Consider the following 13,882-nt stretch of genomic DNA (forward strand, 5'->3'; position numbering starts at 1 on the left):
CGCTCCACTATCAAATAGTACGCATGCATAAGAGTTATTGAGGAGAAACATACTGGTAACCACTGTAGGATCCTTGACTGCTTCTCCATGTCCTATTGCCAGGACTGTAACACCCCCCTCTGGCACGTATCACAATATTGTCCGCTTTGGGCCACTCGGCACGAGGACTTCCCAGGGGGTCACCCATCCCGGTACTACTCCCGCCCGAGCACGCTTAACTGCAGAGTTCTTATGGGATCTGCTGCCCTCACGGCTTTAAAACGCGTTGTGATAGGGAAGGTATCCACACCCCTTATAAGGAATGCTTAGTTCTCCTTTCCAGCCGATGTGGGATCAGATCTAACCCACTTTCACCCCCCATTATAGGGTTCGACGTCCCCGTCGAACGCATCGACCAGTGCCCTAGCTCTGATACCAACTTGTAACGACCCAATTTTTACGTCCGAAAATTTCATTTTTAAGATATTACTTTAGAAAACATTAATAAATAAAAACATTGTTTGTTCACACCATAACACATTGCAACCATGTTATCAAAAGCCAAACCGTACATCCCATCAAAATATCAGAGTACAATCCCAGTAAATCTCATAAATGCGGAAACCGAAGAGTGTGTGTATGACGTGCCGCTACCGCGCCGGCTCCTTCCCCTTCGATGCAGAGGTACCTGAAAACAAAACTGTAAACGTAAGCACAAAGCTTAGTGAGTTCCCCCAACGTACCGCATACCATACAAACACATAACATACGTACTGCCAGGCTATTCTGGGGTGCCTGACTACCCGGTACGGCCATTCTGGGGTGCCGACCTACCCATACGGCCATTCTGGGGTGCCGTCTTACCCGTGTCAAGCCATTCTGGGGTGCTGACTACCCATGTCAAGCCATTCTGGGGTGCTGACTACCCATCGGTCCTAACAACCGATCCTCGGGGACTATTTCACCCCTACTACTACGATCACATATAACATAACAAGCCAGCATGCATACATATCATCACATACTGTCAGATGCATCTGGGGTGTCTGACTACCCTTCGGTCCTAACAACCAAACTCTACTACTATCACATACAACATATCATGCTAGCATATAACATGTCAAGTAATAGCGAACTTAGATGATATCACAAAGACAATCATCTATCATACATCTCCTACTGGTGGGTCGGCATTGTGGCCTTAGACCCACCGCTACTGGAAGGTAACTCACCTCAAAGTAGCTGCTGAACTGATCGGGAACTAACTGACTGCTGCTGCTCCGGGAGTCCTCCGGCTGCAATTTCCACGACATACTCAATCAAACACTGCTAACTGTCCTTTAGGTAAAATGACCATTTTACCCCTGGATTAGCTCTAAGCCAAAGCTGGAGTCAACTTTCAGTTGACCCGACTCGCCGAGTGGATCACCACTCGCCGAGTCCCTAGCAAACCAATGTCCTGGGTCCCTGGTTCTACTCGTCGAGTCGGGCTATGACTCGACGAGTTCACCTTCTAACTGTCATTCAACACCTTCATCCTACTCGCCGAGTTGTATGAACAACTCGTCGAGTTCATCTTCATCCGATGAACACTTTATGCTAAGACTCGCCGAGTTGTATGAACAACTCACCGAGTCTGTTCTTGAGCTATGAAGATTGCCTTGGACTCGCCGAGTCAGGGCATTGACTCGCCGAGTCCTAACATGGGTGAGTTCAGCTCCCAACTCACCGAGTCACCCCCTGTGACTCAAGGCTCAACTCGACACATGAAGAAGGGACCAAATCGGTGACTCGCGACCAGACTCGCCGAGTCACCTATGCGACTCGCCGAGTCGTCGCCATGCACTCCTTAAATATACCGATTTGCTCAGTTCCAGTCCATGCCATTCATAGATCTGGACTTTTAGGACACGAATCACACGTAAAGTTTCCAACTTTACGTGTGGATATTCACCAATATGGATTATAGGGCTCAAAATGTCTCAAAAGGGTAGATCTAGGGCTAACAAGCCTCATGGGGCCAAAAAACTAACAGATCTGAGCTCCTGGAGCTCAATCTTGCATAGATCCAAAGGCCAAACGCCTTATTACCACATATAATGCACATACAAACTTGGGGAATTGACCAAGAAGGACCCAAAAGAAGTTTTCAGCATAGAATCAAGGGGAAAACGGGTTATACCTCAAAGGAAATGTTGAAATGACACAAAGATGGCTGATCTCCTTCTCCTCTTCTTGATCTACTCCTCTTACTCCTCAAAACCTTCAATAACACACCAAGAACACCTCAAATTCTCAAGGAAACAAGGGAAAACGATGTAGGGGGAGTTCTGGGGGTGAATGGGGACGAGTTGGGGCGGAATGAGAGTTTAAATAGGGTGCAAACCCTTGAAACTTAGGGTTTCATCCAGCAGTGGTGACTCGCCGAGTCCAGGATGTGGACTCGCCGAGTCGCCTACTTAAAACGTGTCCTGAGTCTCGTCCCTACTCGGCGAGTCGGACCCTATGACTCGCCGAGTCCAAGGCTAAATTAGAGCAATGCTCAAATAAAATTCACATACCGGAAACCAGGTGCTACAAGGACTCTCCCTACACCTCCAGTATTAGGGGCTTGTGCCTTGGGGTAGTTCCTCCTTTCAGTGCCCTAATTCACCACATCCGCAGCAGGTTTAGCTTTCCCCTGCATTGGCAACTTGGTTGATCAGTCGCGCTGGCGCTTAACAGAAACGAGAGGTATACCCCTTCCTGTCGCAGTTTTTGCAGTACATTTCCCGACAAGCACCAGTGTGGTGGAAGTTGCACTTGTTGCACTTAGGGAGGTTTCGAACATATTGCTTCGATGGTGCTGGAGTGGTAGCAGTAGTGGCAGCACGAACAACCACAATCTGTTGCTTTTTGGCAGGGTCCTGTGTCGGTTGCTTCTTTCTATTGTTCCAGAACTTCCTCTTGTTGTTCCCTCCTTTTGCTTGGTCGATGGTGGCGATCACGGTACCACGGCTGGCCCAGGGATCGATAAGTTGTTGTGCCAATTCCTTGGCACTTTGAAAGGTAGCGGGTTTCGAGGCCAGTACTCTATCTTGAATTTGGGATGACAGTCCCCAGAGGTATCATTCCACCTTTTTCCCCTCTGGAGTGACCATTGTTGGATAGAGGAGTGCTAGGTCATTGAACCGAGCAGTGTAAGTTTCAAGATCTATGCCCGACATTCTGAGGTTCCAGAGTTCTTCTTCGAGTTTTTGTATCTCGCCCCTCGGGCAATACTCCTTTAGCATCAACGCTTTCAAGTCTTCCCAACTTATGGAATTAGCCACGGCGGGGGTAAGTGATTTAACTTGGCCATTCCACCAAATACCGGTGAGAGTGAATGTTGCATACTTGACCTTGCTTGATTCGGGGCAAGCGCATATTTCAAAGACTGCTTCGGTCCTTTCGAACCATTGCATCAGTGTGATGATGCCCCCGCTCCTATCGAAGGTATCATGTTTTCCGTTTGTGAAATCCTTGTAGGTGCATTCTTTTGTGCGCCCCGAACTGTTACCTTGGTTAGAGGGTGTAGCACCAGATCCAGATCCACCATTGTCATTAGTGCCGATTTGCGACGTAGCTGCCGCCATAGCTGCTGTTACTGCGGCTAGAACATTGTTGGATCAAATTGTGGTGGTGGCGGCGGAGGTGGTGCTGCTGCGATACTGGAAGGTCTTGGTATTTTCTTTGGTGGCATAGTTCTATCATAAGTTTTAAAATGACAAGTCGGTAAGACTTCAACAATAATAACGAGTCGAGTGTTACTTTATCTCATTTGTATTATATCCCAACTTTATTACATTAGCAAGTAATTCACAGGAAAGTTTATGCAATTAAACTTATGAATTAAATAGTGTCGACCCAATCAGAGTCATGTGCTTGGTTCCGTGTCTGACCCAATCCTAAAATTCACTCGATAAGCCTCAGTTATGTGTAATTAAAATTTTAATAAACTGTTGATACTAATGAGTCTGCCCTAAGTCCACAACCAAACAAGGAACAGGTCCTACGGTGGACTCACCATTTCTAGGTTGATTACTGCTTTAATTACACATAACAACGACATACACTTAAAAATCTTAGAGTTATCAGTTGTAAATTGTTTGTAATACCACATAGTATAATCTCATATCCACATAAAATGCATGTCAAATTCATTGATAACTTTTCAGTACATATTGTTTTGAGAAAATTTGACCTCATAAGGGTCTACATTACTTCAATTTAAAAGATAGTTTTGACAGCACAGATGCCCTCTGAATAGTGTAATCACTTAGTCGTAGTGTCAACCTACATACAAACGAGTAGCACCAACGCATGCTCGAAAACCTATACTACGAAGATGTGTGAGCAGTAATGAGTCCTACTCACGACGATGCTTCCATGGTGGAGCTTGGATGATGTCGATGCACCTTGTAGTTCTCCCAACCTCCGTTCGGTTGCAACCATTCTCTCCTCGAGCGCCCTGTATCTTTCCTGATACTCCCTTGTTTCTGCTCGAGCAGCGAGAAGGTCCTGAATGAGTTGGTGTCTGTAGTGGGAGTCTCGTTCCAGGTCTCTGGTGCGAGCAGTGGTAGACTCTATGATGATACTCAGCTCCCGAACCTGATCGGTCGTCATCCTACCACGATCATCCATAATCGCTATCTGTCGAGTCATGACAGGGAGATCTCTATCAACCCATCCCCCGTGGCTGAGGTCGTAGTAACCACATTGGTCACCATATGGTGACCGTTGGCGTTGTTGTCGTATCCACCTCTCGACCGTCGTTGCTCAACGGGGCTCAGGCCCATTGTAGCCAAAGCGGTGTGCAGGTACCTTCGCGATGTAAGGAGGGTTGAAGACTTCTGGTTCTTCTTCACTTTCGTCCTCATCCATGTCTACCTCAACATCTTCTTCTTCTTATTCTTCTTCTTTTTCTTCTTCTTCTTCTTCTTCCTCCTCCTCTTCTTCTTCCTCGGGTTCCTCTTCGGGATCTTCTTCTATTGGTTCTTCGGGCTCTTCTTCGATCCATCTGGCATTTCCCTGGTTGGGAAAGTATGGGTCCCTTGGTAGGTGAAATCCTGCCATGTCGTCTATGCGAGAATAGGGGTGTAAGTAGCATGCAACGATTGATAATAATAATATTGTGCTATAGCAATCATACAAATACTCCTAAAGTAATTTAAATGTTTATATTTGGTCCTTAAAGCATTCTTTGTAGAGTGAAGTTGGGTTATTAGATTTGTTGCCCACTACGACTATCCCCTAGTATGTGTAAATCACTCATCAGACAGATATAGTTGATCAAGCTATATCCCTCCCAGACTTGATTCACATATACCAAGGCATACTCGTGGTGTACAATTCCTCTTCTTTTACTTTATGTTCTCCTAGTTATGACACTACGCGAGTATGTAATGCATGTAGGTATACCTTTAAAATAGAAAACTATCAGAGACTTTTAGTCCCAAAGGTGTTTATAGTTTGTATATCTTATGTGGTTTGATATACTTAATTCACTATAAACCGTGCTGTGATACCAATCTGTCACACCCCCAAACCAAGGATGGCGGAAACGTCTGGGGGTGGAGGACTTCATGTATAGTATCATAACCACAATTGCAATAGTAATTTAAGCAAAGAAAACCAACATATATATAATTGAAAGAGTTACATCATTATATGAAATACATGTTTCCAAATCAATTACAATATGTTGACAAAATATGAACTGTTGACGCCTTAACGTCCCATCCTCAAAATGCACTTTGTTACCTGTTTAGTGATTTCCTGAGAATACAAGTTGTTTGAAAAAGTGTCAACACAAAGGTTGGTGAGTTCGTAAGCTTTTGCTTTAAACTTGATAAAAGTCTTTCTCTTGTAAATTTCATGTTTGTTCCAGAAAAATCTTATATTTTCCTTAAAATGTGTAATGTAATCTTATATCCAAAGACCGAAGTGTATAAGTAACCTTTCTTACTTATAGCAAATAATATATGTTTAAATCAACATAAATGTGTTTGAATTCAATGAAATTCCCGTAAATTCTTATGTTTGTTAATACTTTCTCTGATTTATTATAACATGATATGATCTCGTTGGCCTAAAGCGACGTTCTTCAGGCGTCGGAAATGTTATGACATTTGTCACCCCATATCTGCCGGTCTAACTGTTGCATGCAGTTAAGGTGTGGGTTTGTCAAACCCAATATAGACTTATATACAACTATCACGCTCTCCATCTAGGAGACTCTGGTTATAATACAGGACTTATTGGTAAATGTGAAGTGAATGTCTCACCAAGTCTTTAACGAATTTACGTGTAATGTAATGAATATCCCTTTTTGTATAAATGTAACCTTTTTGTATGAGTGTGTTATGCAATGTATCATAAACTATACCTATTATACTTTATCAAAACAAGGGTAGTAATGGTAAAGTACCTAAAATATATTCAATATAGTTTATTCAATTGTTTGAGTAAAACGGATGTACTTTGATTATAACAATTTGTTATCCTATATATATATATATATATATATATATATATATATATATATATATATATATATATATATATATATATATATAAATCAAAATCTATTGATTAACTGATGCATGTTTATATACCAAGAAAAAATGTCATTTATTTGCAATAGCATGCATTCACATAAAGATATATACACCTTGCTCAACTCATTACATGGTGAAATAAAATTGATAGCATTTTTCTGTTAGTTACAGTTTCTATTACTGTTCTTAGAAAATTTATATAAAATTCATAACAGATCCAAATCCGAATCCGTAAATTCTGAGAGTTTTGAAAATGAGTCTAGTTTGTTCATGAATTTTCCCATGATTTGTAGTTACTTCCAACTTAGGTGAAAACGTCCATAAACACAAACTAGTACGGATTGGTTCTTGAAGTGATTGGCAGTTTTGTAAAAATCACCATAAATTGTTGAAATATCATATGGAGATTTGTAAGTAACCATTTTAAAGCTAAGAGCTGGAACTACTTGCACCTAAAACATTTTGAAAAAATAAAATGTTTAAGTTGACCAAAATAGTCCTTGAATGGAGCCCAACGTTTCTAATGAAAGCTATTAGAAGAACTTAGTGGTGTTCTTGGTGTTTTAACTTGTATTCCCCCCCCCCCCTCCCCTTAAAACTTAAGAAAACATGAAAATGTAGGGTTATGAACTCACCTTGAGTGATTTAAGTAGATGGATGATGGAGAAAGGTAGTGTTCCACTCAAAAACACTAAGAAGATGTCTTGAAGGTTAGAAGATCTAACACTACTGTGATGGAATTTGTGTAAGCAATCCATGATTTTGATTAAAAGGAAGTGAAATAAATATATGGAGGATGAATATACTTGCCAAAAGTGGGAGAAACCTTGGAAGAAGGCCCTTGAATCTCGAATTTTTGTGAGAGGATTGAGAGAGGAAAAATGTTTAATCTTTGGTGGAAGAATGAGAAAATGAGAGAGTGTGATAGGAGAGAGGATAGATTTTCAACCTTGACCAATAGTATGGTTGTTCAAATGGTGGGTAAAGTACTCTTGACTGACCAGGTATGGTGGAAGGATAATAGCTGGTCATGGAGTGGGCATGGGAAGGGTTGCTTATGTTACTCACTAAGGTAAAGTCAACACTCCACTACAATATCTTAACTAATAGATTTTATTCTAAAATAAGGATTTCCTTAAAAATATGTTCAAATTATGAATATTTAGGGTCTTATATGTTAAAATATGATTTTTGGAGCAAATCCCACGTTAAAATAATTAAAAACGGGCTTAAAACGGAGTTGTGGTCGAAAACCGGGTGAAAAAGAGAAATTCTGAAGTTCTATGCGAGGTCTCGGCCTCAACAGCCAAGAACTGGAGTAGTTGGGGTTGCTAATGCAGATCTGAGGGATAAGGGAGGCCGCGGTCCGAGCTGCTACCGCAAGCGGCTTCGTCCGCAGGAAGACCGAAGGCGAGGTGGCTGTGGCTTGACGGATGTTGCTTCGGGCTTCGACTCGGTGGCTGCGGATGGATGGCTTCGGCTCAGTGAGTGCGGCTGGTAGGCTGTGGCTACCTAAGAGCCTCGGTTTAGGCTTTTCCGTTCCAAGAGGGTTCGAACTCTAAGAGGCTTCGGCCCTAGGGAGAGGTTTCAGATCCTTTAGGGTATTTTACCCGTTCTAACCTCGTTTTAAGTGATTTTTGACCCGGTTAAGGGTCAGGATGACCCGAATGACTTCAAAAAGTTATGGAAACTTTTTAGAGAGATTTGAGAGAGATTTCAAATAGAAAGAGATATAGTGAAAATGATTGAGAAAGGTTTCGTGTGTGACCTTTTTGAGTGTCCGTCTTCGCAATGCATGGTCCGTAAACCCCGTTAAGCCATGTTTTAAGGTCCTACACACTCCCGATGAGTGTGCAATAGTATTTTATCGCTTAGATTCAACGTTTGGCATTATCACGGCTATGGAAGCTCAAACATATGGATTTTCCAATTGATGTTTTCTTATTAAAATAACGGGTTGTTTAGTAAATCCACAATGTAAACCCTAATATACAAGGGCTAATTTAGTCGTCCGATTTGACTTTTTGACTTTGTTTGACTTTGATTTGAACCGAAATTGGCTATTGTCACATTCCTGAAACTCGGTGATCTCCGCCACAGTCTCGGTGCTCTGTTGCACATCATGCAACTTCCTCACTAGTATTTGCACCTCCATCGATGGTGCAAACTCCAAATCAAATCTCCAAACAAACTTGGCGCCTATCATCTCATCCACACCAACTTCTCCCACCTGACTAGTCACCTCTCCCTACCAGTCTCGCGCTCTGCATACACGAAGCAAAGTCCACCTTTTCTGCATCGGGGTAACAAATCGTGCAATGGGCGTTCTCGGTATCCACAACCTAGCATTGGCTAACAATAAGTTCCCTGACCCTGAAAAACTCCGGTGCCCACACACCTTGAACTCCCAGAACGAGGGGGTTCGGGCCCCCGCCTGGCCCACTACAGTCTCGACTCTGAAATCCCTGAGCCTCTCCTCCATGATCTCCATCATACCCTCCTTGACTGTACCAAAGACAACTATGGTAGCATCAAGGATGACCCTCGTAACCTCAGCTGCGATGAGCTAACGCAACCTCTCGTCAATGGGCTCAGTAGTGTCGCCTGACCCGGACCAAGATCATGACCCCGATCCTGATCCTCCTCCTCCTCCAAATCGTGTAACCACTAGATTATTCTGCAATATCACAAAATCTAATGATCAGGATGTCAGTAGAGGGAATCCTCCCACACCGGTCCTCCTTAGAGTTTCAAGGTCTAACATTAGTTTGGGTATAGCTCCTGTGATTGCAGTAGTACGAGCCCAATACTACCTTCCACACCTACTTGTACTTTTCCCAAGGCTATACCTAATAACTCTAATTCATCCCAAAACAATCCGTATCTCATGGGCTACTGTATAGCTCAATTCCTAGGTTTTCCTAAGATTTTCTCTACCTATATCAATCATAACATGTTGCTTTATGCATGGAAATTATACAGAGAAAAGGATCAAATAGACGTTTAAATAACAGACTCTACCCAAAGACCACAACCAAACAAAGAACAATAAATAAGGCCAAATCAAGCATTCTGAGGCTATAAGACGCTAATCGTATACAATTTAGAAAGCATACACGTAGCAAGATTAAAACAATTATCCTAACTCACATATCAGTATACACGGATAACATATTGAGGAAACACTTACTAGGGTGGGCTAATCATGCGTGTTACACTATCCTCTTTTCCATACTTTAAATGTTCCAACTTCTTTATATTCTAAAAACAATTTTACCATTTCCTCAATTTGAGTCCTGACACACCCGAGGGTGTGCCCGAATCCCTCAAACGAAAGCTCTAATACCAACTTTTAACGACCAAATTTTCAAAGGAAAATTTTCATTTTTAATTAACCCAAATACTATCCACAAAACATGAAATCCCAAATACAATTGTTTTCAAATTCATATTAAGTACAATTTTATTTCAAATCATCAGAATGTCCCATTAGAAAACGTTTGGGCGAGTGCACGTTGCGCCATCAAGCCTTGGCCTAGCCCTTAGGCTCAGATGCACCTGAAACAAATCCACAAACTGTAAGCTAATGCTTAGTAAGTTCCCCATAGCATACCGCACGTAAAATCCATGTAACATATATCCTATTTGCCATAAAAGCTACACATATCATATAAGCCATGCATAAAACAAATAAGGATGCAATGGGCTCCTCCCAAGGTGTTACTCCAGGATGCCATGGGCTCCCCCACATGGTCTTATACCTATGTGTCATGGACTCCTCCCATGGTCTGTAACTAGAAATCCATGGGCTCCCCCACATGCTCTTACAGCCAGATGACATGGGCTCCCCCCATGGTCCTTACTTGAAAAGCCATGGGCTCCCCCAAATAGTTTTACATTCAAGTGCCATGGGCTCCCCCCCCCCCCCCCCCCGCCCCCATTGTCTTCCTTTTAAGAAACACATTTAGATAGCAAAACACTAACTTAACTAACTATCGCAACACCTATCTATAACATCAATTAGTATGCTACGTGTCACACAAAATGGGACAATGTTGATGCCTTCGACCCATTGGTATGGTGAGGAGACTCACCTCTTACGAATGATGTGCTGACAAGATAATATACAGTAAGTTCCAACGTGTAGCTCCAACTCAACTTCCTAAAAGCATAATAAGATTAACTTGTCATAATCCCATAAGTACCCTCAAAGTTAACTCTGGATCAACCTAGTCAAAGTCAAGGTCAACAATCCATGTTGACCCCAACTCATCGAGTCCATCTAGCAACTTGTCGAATTCCTCTGGATTCCAGAAAACCTGAACAAACCCTAGCCAACTCACTGAGTTGTTTCGCCAACTCGACGAGTTCACTTGCTATCCAGAAGACGGGGAAACCAAATCCGACTTGTCAAGTCGCTAGGGCAACTCTTCGAGTCCCCTCCCTGTTTGCTTATTATGATGGATCATCGAATGCAGCGACTCAAGGGTTTAGATCTAAAACCCTAAGGTGTCCATAGGGATGAAGTTTCCATTTTTACCCTCTATAACAACTCTAAATGCTCTAAGGTCCTTATCCAGGGGTTGAAAACTCAAAAGTCTTGACATGCATTCCCAAAACTTTTAGGATCTACAATCCCTCCTTTCCAGAGGAGTTTCTAGTTCTCAAAACGTTCCAAAGGTGGAGGCTTTATGGACATCCATGTCCAATGCATGTCTTTAAATCAAAATGGCTAAAAAGGGGAATTGTCCACTAAAACCCCTTGCATGGCATCCTTGCTTGATCAAAAGCTAGGTCTAGCCCACCTTGGGACTATTTTGCCCTGGAGATCCATAAAGTCGCAAACATTATGAACCATATGCATGTAATCAATAAGATTGGTAGGAAATGAAAAGTAAACTCAAGATCTAGCCATATTCAAAGATAAGAATCGAATCTTGAAGAGATACCACAGTCCACAAGATGGTCAAGCTCAAGAGTGAAGGGTTGGTTTGCTAAATCTTCTTTTTCTTCTAACTATTTCCCTCTTTTCAAGCTCCACAAGTCACTCTAACTCACAAAATAAAGAGAATGAAGATAAGGGTTTAGCATAGACGTTCTTAGGGCTGAAGGTTGATGGAAGGTTACCCTCAAGGTTGTAAAGGAGATTATATAGGGTGAAAACCCTAACATTAAGGTTTTACCTTTATAGAACTACTGGTCGAGTTGGCCTTCCAACTCGTCGAGTAGGGACTAGATCCCGCATCCTCGAAATATCCTCTACTCGACGAGTCAGGGCTCCCAACTCGTCGAGTCCCAACATCAAAACACTAAAACTTAGAAAATTAAATAATACCTGGGACAAGAGTTACGTAAGGTGGCACCACTTGATCTCATACCAGAGATGATAACCTGTTATTGGTTCCCTGAGATTACAAGTCATTTTGAAAAGCGTCAACTAAAAATTTGGTGAGTTCATAAGCATTTTTGTATAAAAATGGTTTTGCTCTTGATTAGAATAGTCCTCGTAGTACTTTCAGAAAATCTGATATTTTATATGAAAATGTTTTGTAAGTCTCGTTCTAAAACTGTGAATATATTCATGCATGTCCTTTGTTTTCCTTTGTTTATATTTGTAAAGAGTGCATTCCCAGAAAATCCAATATTTTCATTAGTACGAACTAAAATTGATGGTAATTATGTTGTATCTCTTCCTCGTAAAGTAATAATGTATAACTCCAAAAAATGCATTATTTACTTAAAGGTGAACTGTGGTTTTAAAACCTAAGACCACAATGGAAGTTAATATCGTACAAAAAATAGATTATAGTTTCTAAAAACCTTTTTTTTCTTTTGTTGGCAATTGTAAGGAGTTTGTTCCCAGAAAATCCCTTATTTTCTGATGCATGAAAAACTACAGTCTTAAACCTTAAGACCAAAAATGTAAGAGTTTGAATATTTGAAAATGAATTGCTACTTTATAGTTTAATAAAACCAGAGAAGTGTAAGTTTCTCGTAAACCGAAATAGTACGTTAATCCCTATGTGAGTTCTTAAAACCATACTAATGTGACTAATATGTCTGAACACGAAGTACTTCAAACGTCGGTGCCGGGGGGACCTTTGTCAGCCTAGACACGTCGGTCTAACTGTAGCTAACAGCTGAGGTATGGGGTTGTTAATCTTGTATAGTTCTATAAACAATGTCTCGCTCTCCCTGTAGGAGACTCTGGTTATAACATAGGACTTACGGTATACGCTAGGTAGGTACGGCGAAGAAAAAGTCTTACAAGAGCATTAACTAATTTATGCGAACATTGATTCCATTCATTGAATAATGAAAATGACATTCTAATGTAAATTTATGACTGAAGTTTTATGACACGTGTTTTACAGCTTTATGACATACAACTTATAACTTGTACTTATAAAAGCTTTATGATGGACACATTATGACATGCAATTTTTTCTATCATAAAAATTCTTTTCTGAATATCGTTTTAGTTGATTTATTTATAACACTTTTTATAAATAATCATTAAAAGACTTGTCTACTTGTAATATATGTTGTGTAAATAGCATAATCCTCTAAGCTTTTAAAACATTATAATGATGAGACAACATATTATGACCATTTTACTAGAAAACTCATTTCTAACAAAATAAAAAAAAATTGTAGTTTGTTCAACATACCAAAATTTGTTTGAGAGTTTTGTAAGAAGACATATCCATTTTGTTGTGACCCCAACATGTTTCGATTTCCACAAAATGCACATAAAATCTTTAAATCTATTACACCCAAATATTTGTGTATGTATAACTATCAAAAATGCATATGTCCAAAAGTTGGCCATTTGTGAGTGTAGCACGCATATTTTTGTGATTTTAGGTGTCTTAACATGACCCTACAAAATTTTACAGCACAAATATGTTGTTAACATTTTCTTTGGTTTTTAACAAACATTAAGCACCTTTTTTGCTTGAGAACTTGTAAATCTTGAGTTTATGGAGTAGTAGCATGAAGTATTCAACATTTCAACCATAATATTTAAGATGCATGCTATTACCCAAAGGTTAAACAAGTTTGTAAGTCCCTAATCTGCATGTGTATCAATCAGATCCGTTTGATGGTGCGGAATCCCAATCAAACGGATGATGTCATATCAAATAGAAGAGAAGGAGAAGAAGAATATGATTAGTTTATGTATGAATTGATTAGAATGAAGATCCGGATACAAAAGATTCAGACACACAAAACTTCTCTCTGGCCGTAAACTCTTTTCTGTTCATCAAAATACTACTCACACCTTACATCTACATTTATACTTTGAGAATATGGGCTTGGTG

This window comes from Lactuca saligna, chromosome 5, assembly GCF_052625555.1.
Source record: "Lactuca saligna cultivar CGN05327 chromosome 5, ASM5262555v1, whole genome shotgun sequence".
Classification (NCBI taxonomy): domain Eukaryota; kingdom Viridiplantae; phylum Streptophyta; class Magnoliopsida; order Asterales; family Asteraceae; genus Lactuca; species Lactuca saligna.